This window comes from Hyperoodon ampullatus (genome assembly GCF_949752795.1).
Source record: "Hyperoodon ampullatus genome assembly, chromosome: 2".
NCBI lineage: Eukaryota > Metazoa > Chordata > Mammalia > Artiodactyla > Ziphiidae > Hyperoodon > Hyperoodon ampullatus.
Window position 1 is genome coordinate 136,023,943 of NC_136915.1, and position 18,013 is coordinate 136,041,955.

The 18,013-nt window shown below is 37.6% G+C and overlaps 1 pseudogene across 1 annotated transcript in view; it reads right to left on the reverse strand.

Moving 5' to 3' along the window:
• Positions 1 to 1,886: 1,886 nt before the first annotated feature.
• LOC307065593 (3-hydroxyisobutyrate dehydrogenase, mitochondrial-like) overlaps positions 1,887 to 18,013 on the reverse strand; it is a 28,685-nt pseudogene continuing 12,558 nt past the window's right edge. Inside the window, exon 4 of the transcript in view lies at positions 1,887 to 2,927. The product of the transcript in view is annotated as a 3-hydroxyisobutyrate dehydrogenase, mitochondrial-like (transcript). The remainder of the gene's footprint in view (positions 2,928 to 18,013) is intronic.

The following is an 18,013-nucleotide window of genomic DNA, read 5'->3' on the forward strand; positions in this document are numbered from 1 at the left end:
TCTTATGATTATGGTTGATAAAAAGTCTCAGTGGTATGCTAAAAATCTTTAACACTTGTTGACCTTTTTTCTTGATAGCTTTCCTCCTCCCAGGCTCCAGCCAACGGCAGCAGTAACAGATATCCAGATCTTAAGAGGATAGAAGTATAATGGTGCACTGAATATGGAAAGGAAGAACCAGTAATGGTTCCTATACATTCATAACGCGAATCAGCATCAAACTAAGCTTCCCCAAGAAGAAGCTGACAGCAAATAGTTTCTCCTCTTAATGAACTGAGGAAACAACTTTGAAGTTATCCGTAGCCACCGCTTCTGAAGCGACCAGTAGCTTTGCAACTATTAGTTTACTTGTATTAGATTAATTTATATTAGAGTTTATTTAATGCAATTACTCACAAATTTTAAACCATTTTGTAGAGTAGTGTTCTGTATCTGTTTAAATGAAATGCTTTCCTAAGCTCAAAATCAGTGTTTTTATGTTGTGTAAATTATGAAATTACTGTGGAATATCTGGTAAACTTGATAGGAAACCCCAGATGTCAGCACTTTGCTGGGCAAGATTTAAAGTGGCCCACACCATTAGCCCTCATCAGGAGCAGTAGCAGTGGGCTAAGTCATAAGGGCACGCCCATCCATTACACTCACCCAGGATACTGTGAGTGAGAAACAAAGGGCAGTCAGACAGGGACCTCTATGCTCAGATTCCACTGCCAAGAAATGGCCTAAGTCAGCTCTTGTTGTTGAAGAAAATAACCCTTTAGGAATCAGACTGAATCCTATTTTAAGTTTTAGAGGAGGAAGGATACTATTTAAACATTGATGAAATGTGCCTCTTTTTTTATCAGCATAGAAATTTATTTGAATTCAAAAGAATATGGTTATATTTAGCATAGTGTAATAATTATCTAAAGCACATATCATCGTTGGCTCTGAAACAGTTCTAAAGATGTCATTCTTTTGAAGTCAAAAAATATGCAGTAAAAATGGACAAGGAAGCAAAAATATGAAAAAAAAACAAGTTTGCTGAGTATGGGAAGTTGTTACAAGAGGGGCACAACAAGATAATGTAACAGAGTCCAAATTACATAACATGCAGCAAGGAGTTCTCTTGCTTTAACAACTCCTAGAAAATAAACCAGTAATCCCAATGCAAGAATATCACCACTGGGTTATTTAAAAAGACAAATTTTCTGAGGGACACAGGTAGTAATTCACTATACTTCCCCTTTCTCTAATATCTTTTCTCACACCAATTTCTTTTCTTTCCTCGAGGATAGATTTTATCCTGTTGAAAACAATTTTAGCTTTATTTGTAAAGTGGAGTAAATAATATCCTGAGTGAAGTAGGCAGCGTTTTAGCTGAAGATGCTCAGGAATCAAACTTTTGAAAAAGGCCAATCAGCTAGCTAGCTAGCAGTTACCATCAGTGGCTTGCAGAAAAAAAAATTACAGATGATATGTTTGCTAAATAGATAAAAAGAATAAGCAGTTTAGAATGGGTGAAAAATCCCAGGATCTATTGTGACCTAGACCAGAGGTCCCTAACCTTTTTGGAACCAGGGACCGGTTTCCTGGAAGCAAATTTTTCCAGGGAGGGGGGGCGGGGTGTGTGAGGTTCAGGCGGTAATGTGAGCCATAGGGAGCAGCAGATGAAGCTTAGTTGGCTTGCTTGCGACTCACCTCCTGCTGTGCAGCCCGGTTCCTAAGAGGCTGTGGACTGGTACCCGTCCAAGGCCAAGCGGTTGGGAACCCCTGACCTAGACACTCAAAAGCAGACAGCTGACCTCTGATTAAGCCCATTTTCCTGTGGAGTGAGCCATAAGGGGCTCCAAGACACAGTTTGGTTTCAATGTTTCAGTGTTCACAGCCAAACTGTGAGGGCAAACTCAGAATGTCTCCTCCTCTTGCAAAAACTGGACCACGGATGAGAAGTCTTTTTTTTTGAGTAGCCCTTCACGCACAACATCCCTGCAGATCCGATGGGCTTGACTGCCCAGAAGGACTGGGCTCTTCGTGCTGGTAGCAGAGTCTCATGCTAATCCCAGATCCTTAGCCATGAGTGTTGCTCCGAATCCGCCCTGATAGTAATTAGCCGAGGGAACTCCATCCATCACCCCAGGTACAGGATTATAAGTGTCACTTGACCAACATTGTCCTGAGCTCGTATTTAGGATTTTAGCCAAGAGTTTTGGGTCAAGCCCTAACCTGAGTCCCAGATTCATAGCTTCAGCAGTTCCAATCCTACTAATAGCTAACAGCAAGTTTTTGCAGATCTTCGAAGCCTGGCCAGTCCCAACAGCTCCACGATGCACCACATGGGAGCCCATGCACCACAGCAGCTCAAGCCCTCCCATCCTAAGTGTGAGGTTGCCAGATCGAGCCATTCCCACACTACCAGAAACAGGGGCATCCGTGAAAACCGCTCCCATTTTCTCAACTTCTTTGGCCAATTCTCTGAAAACCATAGGATCAACAGTACTGGAATCTATTAATAGTGAGTCTTTCTTCACTTTTTTTTGAATTCCATTTGCTCCACAATAAGCTTCTAGTGCATTGATGCATTGTAATAATTCTGTCACCTTTTTCGGCTACATCCCCTGCAGAAGACACTACCGGGTTCATCTGCATCTAGAACCTCTTTGCATGAATCAGGGAACACATCAACAACGGTGAGTGGCTAGCCATGTTTCATGAGCTCTTTTGCCACTGGACTCCCCACGTTGCCTACTCCAATGAATCCAACTGGAGTCTTGGAAGCTACTGACCTAGAACACAGCGCTGCAAGGCTGGCCACCACTGGCTGCTGCAGACGATTCCCTGTACCGGAGGCCGGAGGTAGCTCCATGGAGACGGAAGGAGGCTGCCACGCTGCCCGCGCCCCTCCTTCCCACGGTGACCTCCTCGACTCCCGGCTCACCCACTGGCTGCTATAGGGTGCGTGATGCGGAGGGCCGGCTCGGCTCTGGCGATTCTTAATACCTCTTTGGTACTAGGTTACACATACAATTTCACCTAGTGAGCGATTTAACAGAAGGAATTTTTTTCTACGGCATTTTTGTGACACAGCAGATAGAAGCGAGGTCACTATTTCTTTGAAAAACTGAATTAAAAATTTATAGAAAGTCATGATTCATTCTACAAATATGCCGAGTCAAAGAAACGTGAAAATTGATGCGATGGAGGAAGAGCGCTAGACTTCCCTGATGCTCAACTGGCACCTTTCTTCTGGTGTCAGAACATGGTTGTGTAACTCCTTTAATCCCAGTGGATTTTCCAAAAATTCCAGAATCTTCAGATTTTGGTAGCCCCTGTTTACTGCCTTTGCCCCCCGCATGCCAAACCCCACCCCACCCCGCACGCCAAACCCCACCCCACCCCGCACACATTTATTTTTTACCAGTTGTCCTCCGGGGTGTTTTTCTTTATATAGTTATTGCAGCAGTTTGTTAGACTACTGACCCCCAGTGCAAATGCCCCTCCCCCCCGTTTTCTCACCCTGTGTAGTTTTGTTCCACCTTGACCTGGGCTTGGTCACGTGACTTGCTTTGGCCCAGTGGCATATCAAGAGCTGAAGCTTGGAGAGTACTCGTGCTTTAGGGTTTGTCCTCATGGAAACCTGACCTGTTAGGAAGCCTGGCTAACCTAGTGGAGACTAGGCACAGGCCACAGCCAGCACCAATGGCCAGACATGTGAAAGCAACCAGCCCCGGTCCAGCAACCAGATGATGGCAGCCTCAGTAGTCACCTCAGGTGAAAGCAAGATAGATCCACCCAGGAGATCCCAGCCCATTCTGCTGATTCACAAATTGTGAGGAGATAAAGTGCCTGCTGTTTTAAACCACCAAGCTTAGGAGTAGTTCATCACACAGGAAGAGATATAACTATCTTCACTGTTAGATTATCTTCCCATTTTATACCATGTTTCCCCTCAAACGACTGTTCCTTTAGCCAAGATTCTAGGAAAGAAATAACAACTGATGAGGCTGATAGAGCCTTAACATTTTTTATAAGTTTTGTAAACTTTTAAAATAACTATGTTAATAAAATCAATATTTATTTGATCACAAAATTATTTTCTTCAGTTGCCTTAAGAAGTAATGCAGAATTGTACTAAGTTTATACATTTGGAGGCTCTAAAAATGTGTTATTCCTTGGATTCAAGTCCTAGTGTACTTTATGTGGGCATTCACGTTTGCAAAATGATTCCAGGAAAGTTGCGATTTCATTTTACAACTTTGGCCTAAGGAGTCTTATGATATTTTACCTGAGAAAAAGAACACATTAATTCCACTTTCAGCTATTAAACCCATGGCTTCCTGTATTTTCTAAATTCCCTATCAGTGAAGAAGACTATGTATAGCGTACAAGACTGTCATGATTAGGAGGAAGGTAGTACAGAAAGAGCCCATCAAATTAGGCATTGCCCAGTCATGTCAGTATACTAACGTGGCGAGCCACAGGCAGCTTGAAGCCTGGAAAAAAGACAGATACAATGTAATGATTATCCTAAGGATCCGGATAATGATTCCTATGATTTTGTTTTAAATATTAATGGCAGAGGATTCTGGGGAAATGGTGGTGGCTACAGAGAAGATTTTTATCCCTGAATATGCCACCCCTCCCCTAAATACACAACCCCCCACCCCCACAAAGAAGAAAGAAAAGCATCTAGGATAGCAAGATCAAAAACCCACAGACAACATCTACAGCAAGGTGTCCACATGAACTGCAACATACAGCCAGGTAGGAACAAATCAACAACAGGAAAAAGACCTACATATGTGTATCCCAAGGTGTGTGGGAGGAAGACGAGGGAAGGACTCTCTCTCTCTTTCAGGAGAGCCAAAGGTTACTATGGTTCACGAACTCACTGAGATTGAAAAACTCACTGAGAACAGCGGCAGAAACTGGGAGTGAATGTTGCAGGCTCCACTTTGCAGCTGAGTGCAAGAACTTTGAAATGTTCTGAGGACGCCAAGTGTTCTGGGGTCTGTGAAACCTTGACATCTATCAAACCAAAGCACCATTCCAGAACAAATCCCCATACTCAACAAGGACAGGAAAGAGGAGGCCTGGGTAAATGGGCATAGGAGGGCCGAGGAGGAAGATTTTAGAAATTTTAAGGTCATTTTTTAAAATTATGTTGTGGGGCTTCCCTGGTGGCGCAGTGGTTGAGAGTCCGCCTGCTGGGACACGGGTTCATGCCCCGGTCTGGGAAGATCCCACATGCCGCGGAGCGGCTGGGTCCGTGCGCCATGGCCGCTGAGCCTGCGCATCCGGAGCCTGTGCTCTGCAACGGGAGAGGCCACAGCAGTGAGAAGCCCGCGTACCGCAAAAAATAAATAAATAAATAAATAAATAAATAAATAAATAAATAAATAAAATTATGTTGTGAAAATAATAGAAGATAGTGAGCCCTGGAGTTCTGAAGCTAGAAATTATATTCTGATCTATGTTTCCCTCCTAAAGTGGAAACTTATTTCATTTAAAAATGAGTGACAGAAGAGTATTCCATTCACATCCTGTAGAAAATCAGTGAGAAAAAAAAAGAAAAAAGAAGGGTGAAAAGAAAGTTCCAGCAAATCCTGAACACGTGACAGAAAGACACGTCCACAGAACAAATGAAATTTATTGCCTGATATTGCGGAAAAAGTAAAAGAAATTTTCAAAGGAATAGAAACTGGTTTTAAGAAAAACATAAAAAAAATTAGAAAAATTCAGAAATGAAGTGATTGGAGAATAGCAAGATTTGAAAAGGTGAAAAATTCAGTAAGTAATTTGTTTAAAAAAAAATCATGTCTCGAGAGAAGGTTAAACTAGAAGGAACACAAGTTTGAATAAACACAGTGGATAATGTCTCCTTGGAGAAACAGCTGACTTCAAATCCAGCATAAGAAACGAACAAGATGTTCCTGTTACATCTTGTCATACAAGACAGCTGGGAAGACTCCAAAGACTACTGTGGTTGTGTGGAAAGGACTCAGGAGCCAACTTGAACAGGATCCGTGAACCTAAGAGGGGACAATCTCTGCATCGATACTTATAACAACCTCACTGAAAACAACAACAAAGAAAGAAAATACCTCATTAGTCATCTTTGGAAGAGTCAACCTTTCTCTCTCTTGTTTTTTCTTTTTTTGTAAAACTGGTAAATAAAATAAAAGAAACATTTATTCTTCCTTTCCTAATTAAACTGTAACTCAGGGCAACCAAGTGGTTGATGAAATAATGTTCTAGCTAGTAAATGAATAATCATCTAGTTAGTAGAATATCACCATTTGGTACCCTTAATAAATTAATGGATCTAGACATTGATCATTAATGGCTGCAATGTCACAGTAAGACAGACACTTTACAGTTCCTTTTGGAATTCATCAATATTATCTATGAAGTAAACTTGACAAAAAAATCACACCTGAATTATGTCCGTGCTCTAGATCTATCTACCAACTGACAGTAAATACATGGGCCAAAGGAGCATGATAAACATATAAGCAGAAAGGGGATGCAATCAGCATAATCCAGACAGTTGGGAACCCTACTGGATGAATGCTTTGAATTCAATGACAAATACTTGCAAGAAAAATGAGCAAATTGAGTTCTTTTAAACCTATACTTTAAAAGAAATTGTGTTTGGATCAGCAATCAAATAAATAATGGTTATTAAAATAAAAATACATTTATAGGACAATCAAGGAAACATGAACTGACTGGCTATTTGTTGATATTAAGGAATCATTATTATTTGCGGATGTGTGATAATGACATAGTTGAGCTTAAAAAGGGCAGTTCTTGCATTTTAGAAATATGTATACTGACGTTTTCACTGAGAAAAAGAAATCTGGGATTTGCTTTAAAATTGCTGGGGATTATGGTGGTAGTAGTAAGAGAGGGTATAGAGAAAATATATTGGCCTGAAATTGATATTTGATGAGAACAATTGATGAAAGTTTCTACTTCTTTCTTTTTACTTCTGTAGATGTTTGAAATTTTCCATACTAAAACATGTTTTATAAATGTAGATGGCTTGCAATTTGCTCTTCTGAGCTCTCAGAAGGCAAAAAGCCATTCTTAAATTAGGAGCTTTCTTCTCTAGCCAAGAATTCTAATGATAATTTTGTCCCAACTGGCCAGTGCACTCAGATTGCTCTGAGATCTGTTGGTGGAAAAAAAATCAGCACAAACAATAAGGAGGCTCTTCAGTCTTAGAAGAAAACAACAAAGAGTAAAGGCTGCTGCTAAGTCTGGGGCAATAGTGTAGTTACCAGTATAAGACAAAATATTAGTTTCTTCCAAAATCCACTTGTTACTACTGTGTATACTTTTGCAGCAAAGTATCTTTTCTACGTTGTCAGCATTAAAGTAAATTTACTATTTAGGTAGCATTTAAATTATCATATACTCAAAGCCTAGAAAGAATCCCCTAGGCTGAAATGACATTAAATCTTATTTTGGCCATTGCAGTGTATTCTCCAGTCTTACTTGCTTTGTCTATAACTGTCGTAAAAAGGTGTGAGGAGATCTGCCAATATTAATGCCAGGATTCAAAATGAGTTCTTTGTAGCTTGCTTCCTTCAGGATCTTCTGCCCTCAGACCCATGTATTTACTTAATGCCTCAGATTATTGTATATGTCACATCTTTCCAACTAGAAGACAAGCTCCTTTAAGGGCAGTGACTAGTCTCATCAACATCGAATTTACTCCAACACCAGTGCTTTCAAAATGTGTGTTGCTTAGTATATGTCTGATCGTAAGAAGTTATAGAAACAATTCTACTCTAACTAAATAATAATGATACTACTACTACTATTTCTACTACTACTGCTAATAAAATGTATGAAATAGAGTATAAATGGGAAAATAAAGATCACACTGGAAATCCCAGACTATAAAATGAATGATCCCAAAGCCACTGGCCAATCCATCGACTGTAAACAGTTACTTGTGAATTGGTCAACATTTAAATGCATAATTGAGAGAAGGGCTAAAACAAATTTTATTACCAAAAAACACAATTTTTATACCTACAATTTTTGAGCTCAACTAACCTGTAGTTTTAACAGAAATAGATGAGATTCAAAGTATTCATTCAGTTTCCTAAGTGATCCATTCCCTATCTTTCCTTATGAAACAATCAGTTATAACTCTAATAATTTGTCAAGGATTCACCAATCTCTACTTCCTTTATTTTCCAAGGTTTGGTATCATTACAAAATCAAGTCCTTTGGCGGAATTTAATAGTTTCAAAATCCCTCATCAATATTATTCACTGGGATAAAATAATATGAAAAGTTAACAAACACTGACTATGTGCTGAGAAATGATCCTTCAGTGATTCACTCCAGGTGGAGACTAGCCTTCAGGCTACACCTGAGGTAGAATTTGAATTCCAAAGTGGACCTTTAAACCACAGCTCATCTTCTCTTTTTAAAACCATCAGAAAGAAGCCTGTTGCCTGACCTTTGAGATTCTGCAAAGAGACCATATTTAGATCTTTTGTCTCTTTTAACTTCCCTAGTCCCCTTCTCTACTTTCAGAATAGTGATTCCCAGATAAGTACAATGAGTTCAAACAGTGTGGTTAAAGGGGTAATTAGTCTGCTCTGCAGCCAAGTTACTCACAGAATAAATAAGTTGGCTTTCACAGTGGTTAGCTTCTTCCTGGGCTTTGTTTAGAGGGGTCTCAGCTCAAGCAAGCAACCTGTCAGCAGCCTGAAATAACTCTGTGGAAATCTAATGGCATATATGTAAAATATGTCTATGAAACCTTTTATTCAATCTTAGGTGCATAATTTTACTACTTCTTTAGGCCTGGAAAAGGATATTCAGCTACAAAAGGACAGAAAAGAAAATGTGTATAATACCTCATGCCCTCCTCACACCCTAGAACCTTATTTTACCCCTGTTTCATCAGAAAATGATGTATACTGTAAGAAACATTTTTTAAATTAGTTGATCAAATATTTAAGTGCACTAAGTCTCTGTATTTATTAGAGCAAATATAGTTACCTTTCTGTCCCTTTCTAAAAGAAAGCAAAAGATACAGTTCTTTTTTCTTAAGACTCAGGGTTTATGGATATTAATTATTACACTATATTGACACCCAGACATGTTTATAGGAGGCTTTTGAGACATACAGACCTATTTATTCCCATACCAAATGGCACTTCTTTTTCCTCTGCCTTCTGCTTGTATTTTTTCTGTTGCGATTATATCCCACTGAGGCTGCTACATGTCTTTGTTTGATTTGAGGTTCTGAAGGTAAGACTGTATAGTCTCCTTTTTACAGAATAATAATGGGTTTTATGACTGTTTGCCTTCAGAAGCCTCTTTTTCCACTCATTCTCATTTCATATCTATGGTGAGGTGTCTAAAACAGATGAGTTAGTTCTGAACTGGTGATATATAAATCAATTATTATTTGATTCATATTCAAAGCAGCTCCTCCTAAAATAGCGGCCTTCCTGCCTGTGGGATGTAGTCTAACCTACTGCCTGGATCTACACCCACCAACATCCATATTTTGTCTATTGTTACCTTGGACACTTGTAGGAACTGAGTGAGTTTCTGTTTCTATAGTGTCCATTGACAGACAAATGAATAAAGAAAATATGGCACATATGTAGAATGGAATGTTATTCAGCCTTAAAAAATAAGGGAATCTTGCCATTTGCAACAACTTGGATGAACCTTGAGGGCATTATGCTAAGTGAAATACGTCAGAGAGACAAAGACAAACACTGCATAATCTCACTTTTACGTGTAATCTAAGCTGCTCTCACAGAAACCGAGTAGAATGGTGGCCGTCAAGGGCTGGGGAGTGGAGGAAATGGGGAGTTGTTGGTCAAAGGGTATAACCTTCCAGTTATAAGATGAATAAATCCTGGGAGTCTGATGTACAGCATGCTGACTATAGTTAACAACACTCTATTGCATACTCAAAAGTTTCTGAGATAGTAGATCTTACATGTTCTCATCACACACACACACACACAAAAGGTAATTGTGTAAGGTCATGGATGTGTTAACTAACCTTATTGTGGTAATCACTTTGCAATATATACATGTATCAAATTATGATGTTGTACACCTTAAACTTATACAGTGTTATATGTCAATTATATCTCAATAAAACTGGAAAGAAGAAAAAGATTCACATGGAGAAGGGTGAGGCTGGTAGAAAAAAGCCACTGCCTTGAGCAGTACCGAGGTGGGCGGAAAGCCATGGGCCTCTATTAGCACTGCTGGGTAGGTTCTGTTCCCACGTGTGGGGAGGGGGTAGGACAGCACAGCTGTTGTGATCCTTACTGCAGGCCCTAGGCAGCCTCAGGCAACTTTTCAAAGTTAGATGCTGAAAACCAATAAATGAAACTATAAGGAAGAATTACATAAATGCCTTTATTCTACTTCTGGTCCTCTTGGCAACTTTTTCCATCTAAAAGCTGCACCCTGCAGTTCTCAGAGCAGGAACATTAACATGGATCAGAAGTTTCCAAACTTTTCATCATCAACCCCTACACCAAAAGAAAAGTTGAAATTTTATGACCCCTAGTATATGAAGTATCTTGTGTGTTTTTAACATTTATCAAGAGAACATTTAACAGTTACCTACTATGTGCCAAGAGAAAATAAAAATAAGACACAAACTTTCAATGCAGACTTTGTTCCGGTATTATTCTTCGTTTTGACTTCAGTATAAGAACTATTGAGCTATTTGCTGTCCCAATAAGGGGATAAGCAGACGATTACAGAATGCTGTGATCTCTTCCCAAGTTTGCAACTATAGGGTTGGTCCTAGAATTGCTCAATAACTTTGTATTTTGATTTAAGGGGAAAGTAAAAGACCTTCCTGTCCCAAAGTAACTCTGCTTTGTGGAGACTGGAGGTGCCCTGCAACTGACTCAAGATACTGTTTATTTGTTTAAACAGTTCAATGAGTAGTTTCTATTTAACAAGTGAGCACAAATTTTCACAACAGTACCTACCCCATGACATAGCTCAGACGAAAACTCTGAGGGAAAGGAAAACTATATGGGCAAAAAGTCCAGGTTCCATCCACTGTACATGGGATACTGATAGGCTTGTAAAACTTACAGAGGTACCTGGAGGTACCCAGGAGCCCTGGGTATTTAGTATACAGATCAGCAAAGGATGGTGGAAAATAAGACGACACCAGGTCAGGGGACAAATTAAGCAGGTGAAGCTGGTCCTTTATACTCTTTTCCCTTCTGATACACCACTGCTCTGTCATGTCCAGAATATGTTCTGTATCCTCAGTAGACCTACACACACACACACACACACACACACACGTGTAGCACACAAACATGCACGCATGCATGCATGTACACATACATGGACTTCCCAGTCTTCTCAGTTAAAATTCAGCTTGTAGTAACTAAAGAAAATTTATAATGCTCTATATTTTATAGACTTTAAAAATACTTGCACTTTAAGAGAAAACTTTTCATGTCTGAAAATCCTTCTCACGAAGGAAGTTATTTCTGATATTGGAGGTTGACAGTTTCACAGAGAAAACTTCAGGAGCACAGAGATATGCCTGACCCTCTCCACACGCACCATCTGGGGAGAATTCACCAACACAGAGGCTCAACCCCTGTGCTAAGTCAAAATCAAGTATACCAACATCATTATTTCACAGAGAATACCCTACCTCATGTCAGGCATTCATATGTATTTTATTTGTTGAAGGGAGGAAGAAGATATAAAGGAGGGAATCATCCGAAATTACAGAGGACAGCATTTAAGTCAATATAGATATTTAAATTTAAGGTAAAATTAAATGATAATTTGAAATTATATGTGGAGTTTTATTTACTAAAGAATATTTTGGAAAGTTCAACTCCTATTTTCACTTATATTTTCAGAGAAGGTATTTGGTCCAAATGAAGAATACCTTCAATTATTGTTCTTTTATTGCAAGCAAAAAAGGATTTATACTTCTTTTCATGAAATATGGTTGTTTGACAACAGAAGGATAAATATTTTATATTTTTAGAAACAACAGTCAGGCTACTGATATTCTTAATTAGTTTTAATAAATCTGAATGCTTCTTATCATCTACTCTTTAGCTTGTACCTGAGGAGTTGAATACCTCCGGGAAGATACGTGCTCCAGACCCGTAAATATGCAGTTCACAGAGCCCACCACCACAGGGCAATAAAGAAGTCAAATCTTGAAACCATGGAGTGAAAATAGTGGGAGTTTAAATAAAAGCAACATTTCACAGTATGCTTTTCTGACCAACGTTATATCTAATAACTTAATGGATTGTATGTACATGGATTCTGAAAAGTCAGCAGCACACTTCACTGGTCAATTTCTATGATAAGGGGAACGTAATTGGAGTGTAGAAAAACAGTATACTCACATCTTAAAATTCCACCCCTACAGAATCTACTACTCACTATTGAAAAATGGTAAGAAGAATGGCTTTCTGTGTCTCAGTCACCAGTTAACATTTTCAAGAGTAGAATTTATCTTCCTATGATGCTCAAATACACAGGAAAAATGCATATCTAGGACAATGGATAAACTCTATATGACATGTGAAAATAATTATTCAAATGGAAAAAGTAAAAGATCTACAAGGAACAGTTTTATATGCATTAGTGTGGATATATACATAAAGAGGCTCTAAGAAACATAAAAATCACTTCCAGGAAGTAATTTTAGATAGAAGAGAATTAACATGGATGAGGAAGAAAAGAGAGTTGGTTTTAAGATAGTTTCATTTACTTGTTTTTTTGTGTTTATTTATTTGTTTTATTTATTTGGTCTTTGGAATATAAGGAAACAGTGGCTTTCACATCCGTATCCCAGTGGAACAAAGGGACCGAGGTCTATACTGGAGCCCAGCCATTGTTTGACTATCTTGTAATAATACTGGTGAAATACAGCCAAATCGTTTGAACTACAAGCATCCTCTCTGACAATAATCTTAAGACATCAACATTATAAATTAAAGAAAGGAAAGAGAGAATACTGTTTTCTTTAGAGAGAAAATACAGATTCTGGATCAAATCAATAATGTCAGCAAACCTCACGGGTATAAAATATTCTGCTGTCTATCATTTAGATCATGCCTCTAGAAGAGGGAAACTGGGTGATAATTTCCCCAGATTTTATATTTAATTCAAATATTTTAGGTAAGAGGCATCTCTAGTAAAGCACTGTATCATTGATTTTTTCCAATAGGATAGCTCACAGGAGTTCCTCTTTCCTTCTCAAATACATATGGGGAAATGGAACTGGGTGTGGGTTAGAGGAACTATCTAAATAGAGCATAGTAATCAACAGTTTGTTTTTTAAAAATAGAAATTTCTATTTAAATTGTTTCCAGAGACAGAAACACACAGAGACAATTCCATGTGACAACAGTGGAAGAGACCAGAGTGATGCAGCTGCAAATCAAAAAATGCCAACACCAGTGATTGATGGCCACCACCAGAATCTGGTTAAGACAAAGAAGGATCCTCCCCTCGAGGCGTCAGAAAGAACATGGCCCTCTCAACACTCTGAGTTTGATCTTCTGGCCTCTAGAGCTGTGATAAAATAAATTTCTGTTCTTTTAAGCTAACAAGTTTGTGGTATCTTGTTATGGTAGCCCTAGAGATAACAGTATTTGATTCCTGAGATGGCAACTGTATTCTGGCTATGTAATGACTATTCCAAGATGATCAACAGACACAAAGATAAAGAAAGGCAAAACTGAGACTAAGCCCAGTTCTTTTTATTCCCAGAAGAATAAATGATTTTTTAATTAATTTAGATCTCTTTGTCTAACCCCTCTGCTTTTCAAAAGACTATGTGCGACCAATCGAATATTAATATGTTATACTTTCCTTTTACTTCATCTCAAATTATTTCTAATTCCCCTTATGAGTTCTTACTTGACCCATGAATTATTTAGGAATATATTGTTGAATTTCCATTTGTGATTTTCAACAAATTTCTTTCTGTTAACGATTTCTTATTGCATTCTGTTGTCATCTGAGAGCACTCTTTGTATTGTTTATATCCTTTAAAAGTACTGAAATTTGTTTTATGGCCTAGCATATAGTATATCCATGTGCATTTGAAAAGAATGTATATTCTGACGCTGTTGGGTGGAAGGTTTTATAGATGGCTGTTAGGTCTAGTTGATTGATAATGCTGTGCAAGTTTTTTTTTTATTTTCTTGTTGATTTTCTGTCTGTTCTGCTATTGAAAGAAAGGTATTAAAGTATCCAACTATTATTGTAGAACTGTCTGTTTCTCTTTTCCGTTGTGTTGATTTTGCTTCATTGTATTTTGAAGTTCTGTTGTTAGGTGCATATAAGTTTATAATTATTATACATTCTAGATGGTATAATCATTTTATCAGTTTAAAATATCTTTGTCTCTAGTAAAAATTTTCATCTTAAAATATATTTTTTTCTGATATTTTCTTAGCCACTCCAGTTTTGCTGTTGTTGTCTTGTTTTGTTGTGTTGTTACTGTTATGGTATATCTATTCCAACCCTTTTACACTTCACCTATATATTTTCTTGACTCTAAAGTGGGTCACTTTCTTGTTGATGTTATATACATATATAACTGTATATTACATTCAAAAATTACATACATAATAACAAATTATGGCAGACTTTGAACTGGACCTTTTATTTTTTTCGGTACGCGGGCCTCTCACTGTTGTGGGCTCTCCCGTTGCAGAGCACAGGCTCCGGACACGCAGGCTCAGCGGCCATGGCTCACGGGCCTAGCCGCTCCGCGGCATGTGGGATCTTCCCAAACCGGGGCACGAACCCGTGTCCTCTGCATCGGCAGGCGGACTCTCAACCACTGCGCCACCAGGGAAGCCCTGAACTTCACCTTTAAATGAGTATGATTTAGACAGTAGAGCTTCCCTACCAAATGCAAATAACTCACTTGAACTCTCTTTTTTGTAAAGGACAGACCAATTCTTCCAAGGGGAATTCTTGAACTCATTAGATATGTGATATTCATTATAATTAGTTGCATTTAACACCACAGAAAGGACTTGATCAAAGGCTATTTTACTCTTTTCTTCCTCACTGGATGATTAGCTAGGTTCATTGTTAAATGGAAGATATACTCTAGATATTTCAATGTAGGGCATCTCTTCCTTTCAAATCTCAGAAAGAAAGGTGTGCTTCAGTTTCCCTGCAGAAAGCTCTAGTATCTTGCCCCCCTTTTGAAAGAGGAACTAATCCTTCTTTCTCTATTCTTCTTTGTCTTCTTCCCTTCATCAGCAATGAGCCTCTTTATCATTTTTGTCAGCCCAAAGAATAATTTTTCTCTTTCCAGGCCATTCAAAAATTGTACACTACAAAGTAAACGGGAAGAGCTTTATTTATAAAAATAAAACAGCTATGGCATTAGTTCTTAAAGAGTATAAAATTTTGATCCCTCATTCCAACAAAAAGTCTTGTTAGCATTTAGGGTTCAATGAGAGGCAATAAACAAAAATGTTTTGGTGACTCATTTGACATCTTTACTAATAGGTTTGAATTCATACTGGTGAATATCAGACATATTTGTGTTAGGCAATTAAAATTAAATTATATCTAGACGTCTTTTAAATTACCATATTAACATTAACAAGTAATCTTAGAACTCATCTTGAAAGTAAAAGGTACTTTTATACTTTATAATGAAAAAATCAATAAAATGTGCCTTTATGCAGAGAAAATGTAATTATAATACCAATTAATGTTAACTGGTCACTTTTTTATTGAAGTAGAGTTGACATACAATATTATGTTAGTTTCAAGTGTTCAACATAGTGATCCAACATCTAAATACATTTGAATTGGTCACCATGATAAGTCTAGTAACCATATATCACCATACAAAATTATTACAGTATTATTGACTATATTCCTTATGCGGTAGATTGCATCCCCAAGACATTTATTTTATAACTGGAGATTTGTACCACTTAATCCCCTTCACCTATTTCTCTCAGTCCCCTATCCCCCTTCCCCTCTAGTAATCACCAGTTTGTTCTCTGTATCTACAAGTTTGTTTCTGTTTTGTTTTCTTTGCTTTATTTTTTTAGATTTCACATATAAGTGAAATCATACAGTATTTGTTCTTCTCTGTCTGATTTATTTCACTTAGCACACCTAGTACTCTAGGTCAATCCATGTTGTTGCAAGTGAAGATATTTCATTCTTTTTTAGGACTAAGTAATATTTCATTATATATATGTGTATATATACACATCTTCTTTATCCATTCATCTATTTATGGACACTAGTTTCTTCCATATCTTGGCTATTATAAGTAATGTTCCAATGAACAGAGGGGTGCATACATCCTTTCTTATTAGTGTTTTTGTTTTCTTTGGATAGATACTCAGAAGTTGAATTGTTTCATCATATGGTAATTCTATTTTTAACATTTGGGGGAACCTCTGTACTGTTTTCCATAGTGGCTGCACCAATTTACATTCCCACTAACAGTGCACAAGGGTTCCCTTTTTGATGATGGCCATTCGGACAGGTGTAAGGTGATATCTCACTGTGGTTTTGATTTGCATTTCCCAGATGATTAGTGACATTGAGCATCTTTTCATGTGTCTTTTGGTCATTTGTATGTATTCCCAAAGCAATGTAACCCCGATCAAAATACCAATGGTATTTTTCACAGAATTAGAACAAATAATCCTAAAATTTGTATAGAATCATCCAAACAAACAAAAAACCTCCAATAACCAAAGCTATATTGAGAAAGAAAAACAAAGCTGGTGGTATGACATGCACTGATCTCAGACTATACTACAAAGCTATAGTAATCAAAACACTATGGTATTAGCATAACAACAGACACATAGGTCAGTGGAATAGAATACAGAGCCCGGAAATGAACCCACAGTTATGTGATCAATTAATCTACAACAAAGGAGGCAAGAACATACAATGAAATAAAGACAATAAATGGTGTTAGGAAAATTGGACAACTACTTGCAAAAGAGTGAAACTGAATTATTTCCTTACACTATACATAAACATAAATTTTAAATGGATTGAAGACTCACATTTAAGACCTGAAACCATAAAACCCCTAGGAAAAATACATTGACATCGATCTTAGCAATATTTTTGGGGGGGTCTATCTCCTCAGGCATGGCCAACAGAAGTAAAATTAAACAAGTGTGATTATATCAAACTGAAAACCTTTTGCAGAGAGGAGAAAACCATCACAAAATGAAAAGGTAACTTACTGAATGAAAGATTTTTTCAAATGATATATCTGATAAGGAGTTAATATCCAAATTATCTAAAGAAATCATACAATCTAATATCAAAAACCCCCAGATATTCCAATTTAAAAATGGGCAGAGAACCTGAACTGGTTACTTTTTAAAGTGTTTGATACAGTACTTAGATGCGTTCTTTTTTCATTAGCCTTGAATATCAATACTCTTAACATCTCCGTTTATAAATGAAGAAATTAAGGAATGGAGAGATAAATGACTTGTCTAAGGTACAAAGCTTAGTACAAAAAAGATTATACTAAACCAGACCTCTGATTCAGATTCCTATACTTTAATCATTATGGCTTACTGCAGAAGATTAGAGACAGAATTTGACATTGAAAGCTTAGATTCCAGTTTTTAATGAGACTTCTTCACCATGCCTTTATGTCTAAGGGAAAAAATTCTGGTCTGTACTGCCATTAATGATAATACTGCTTTAGAGAAATGTTCTGGAGGGAAAGGATATTATTCAAATTTATTTTTAAAGTTTTTTTTTTTTTTGGTTTGACTTTGTTTCTTAATTTTCTCATGCTAGGATGGGAGGGCAAACCAAACCTAAACTAACAATACCAACTATACGTGTGTGCGTGTGAGTGTGCCTGTACTTATAAGTATGAAAATACAACTTACAAGAAAAGGCAAGGCCAGAATCTATAAGGCTAAGGATTTTGACTTTATCTTAGATGCAAGAGAAAGCAATTAAATGAGAAGATAGTTGTGTAGAT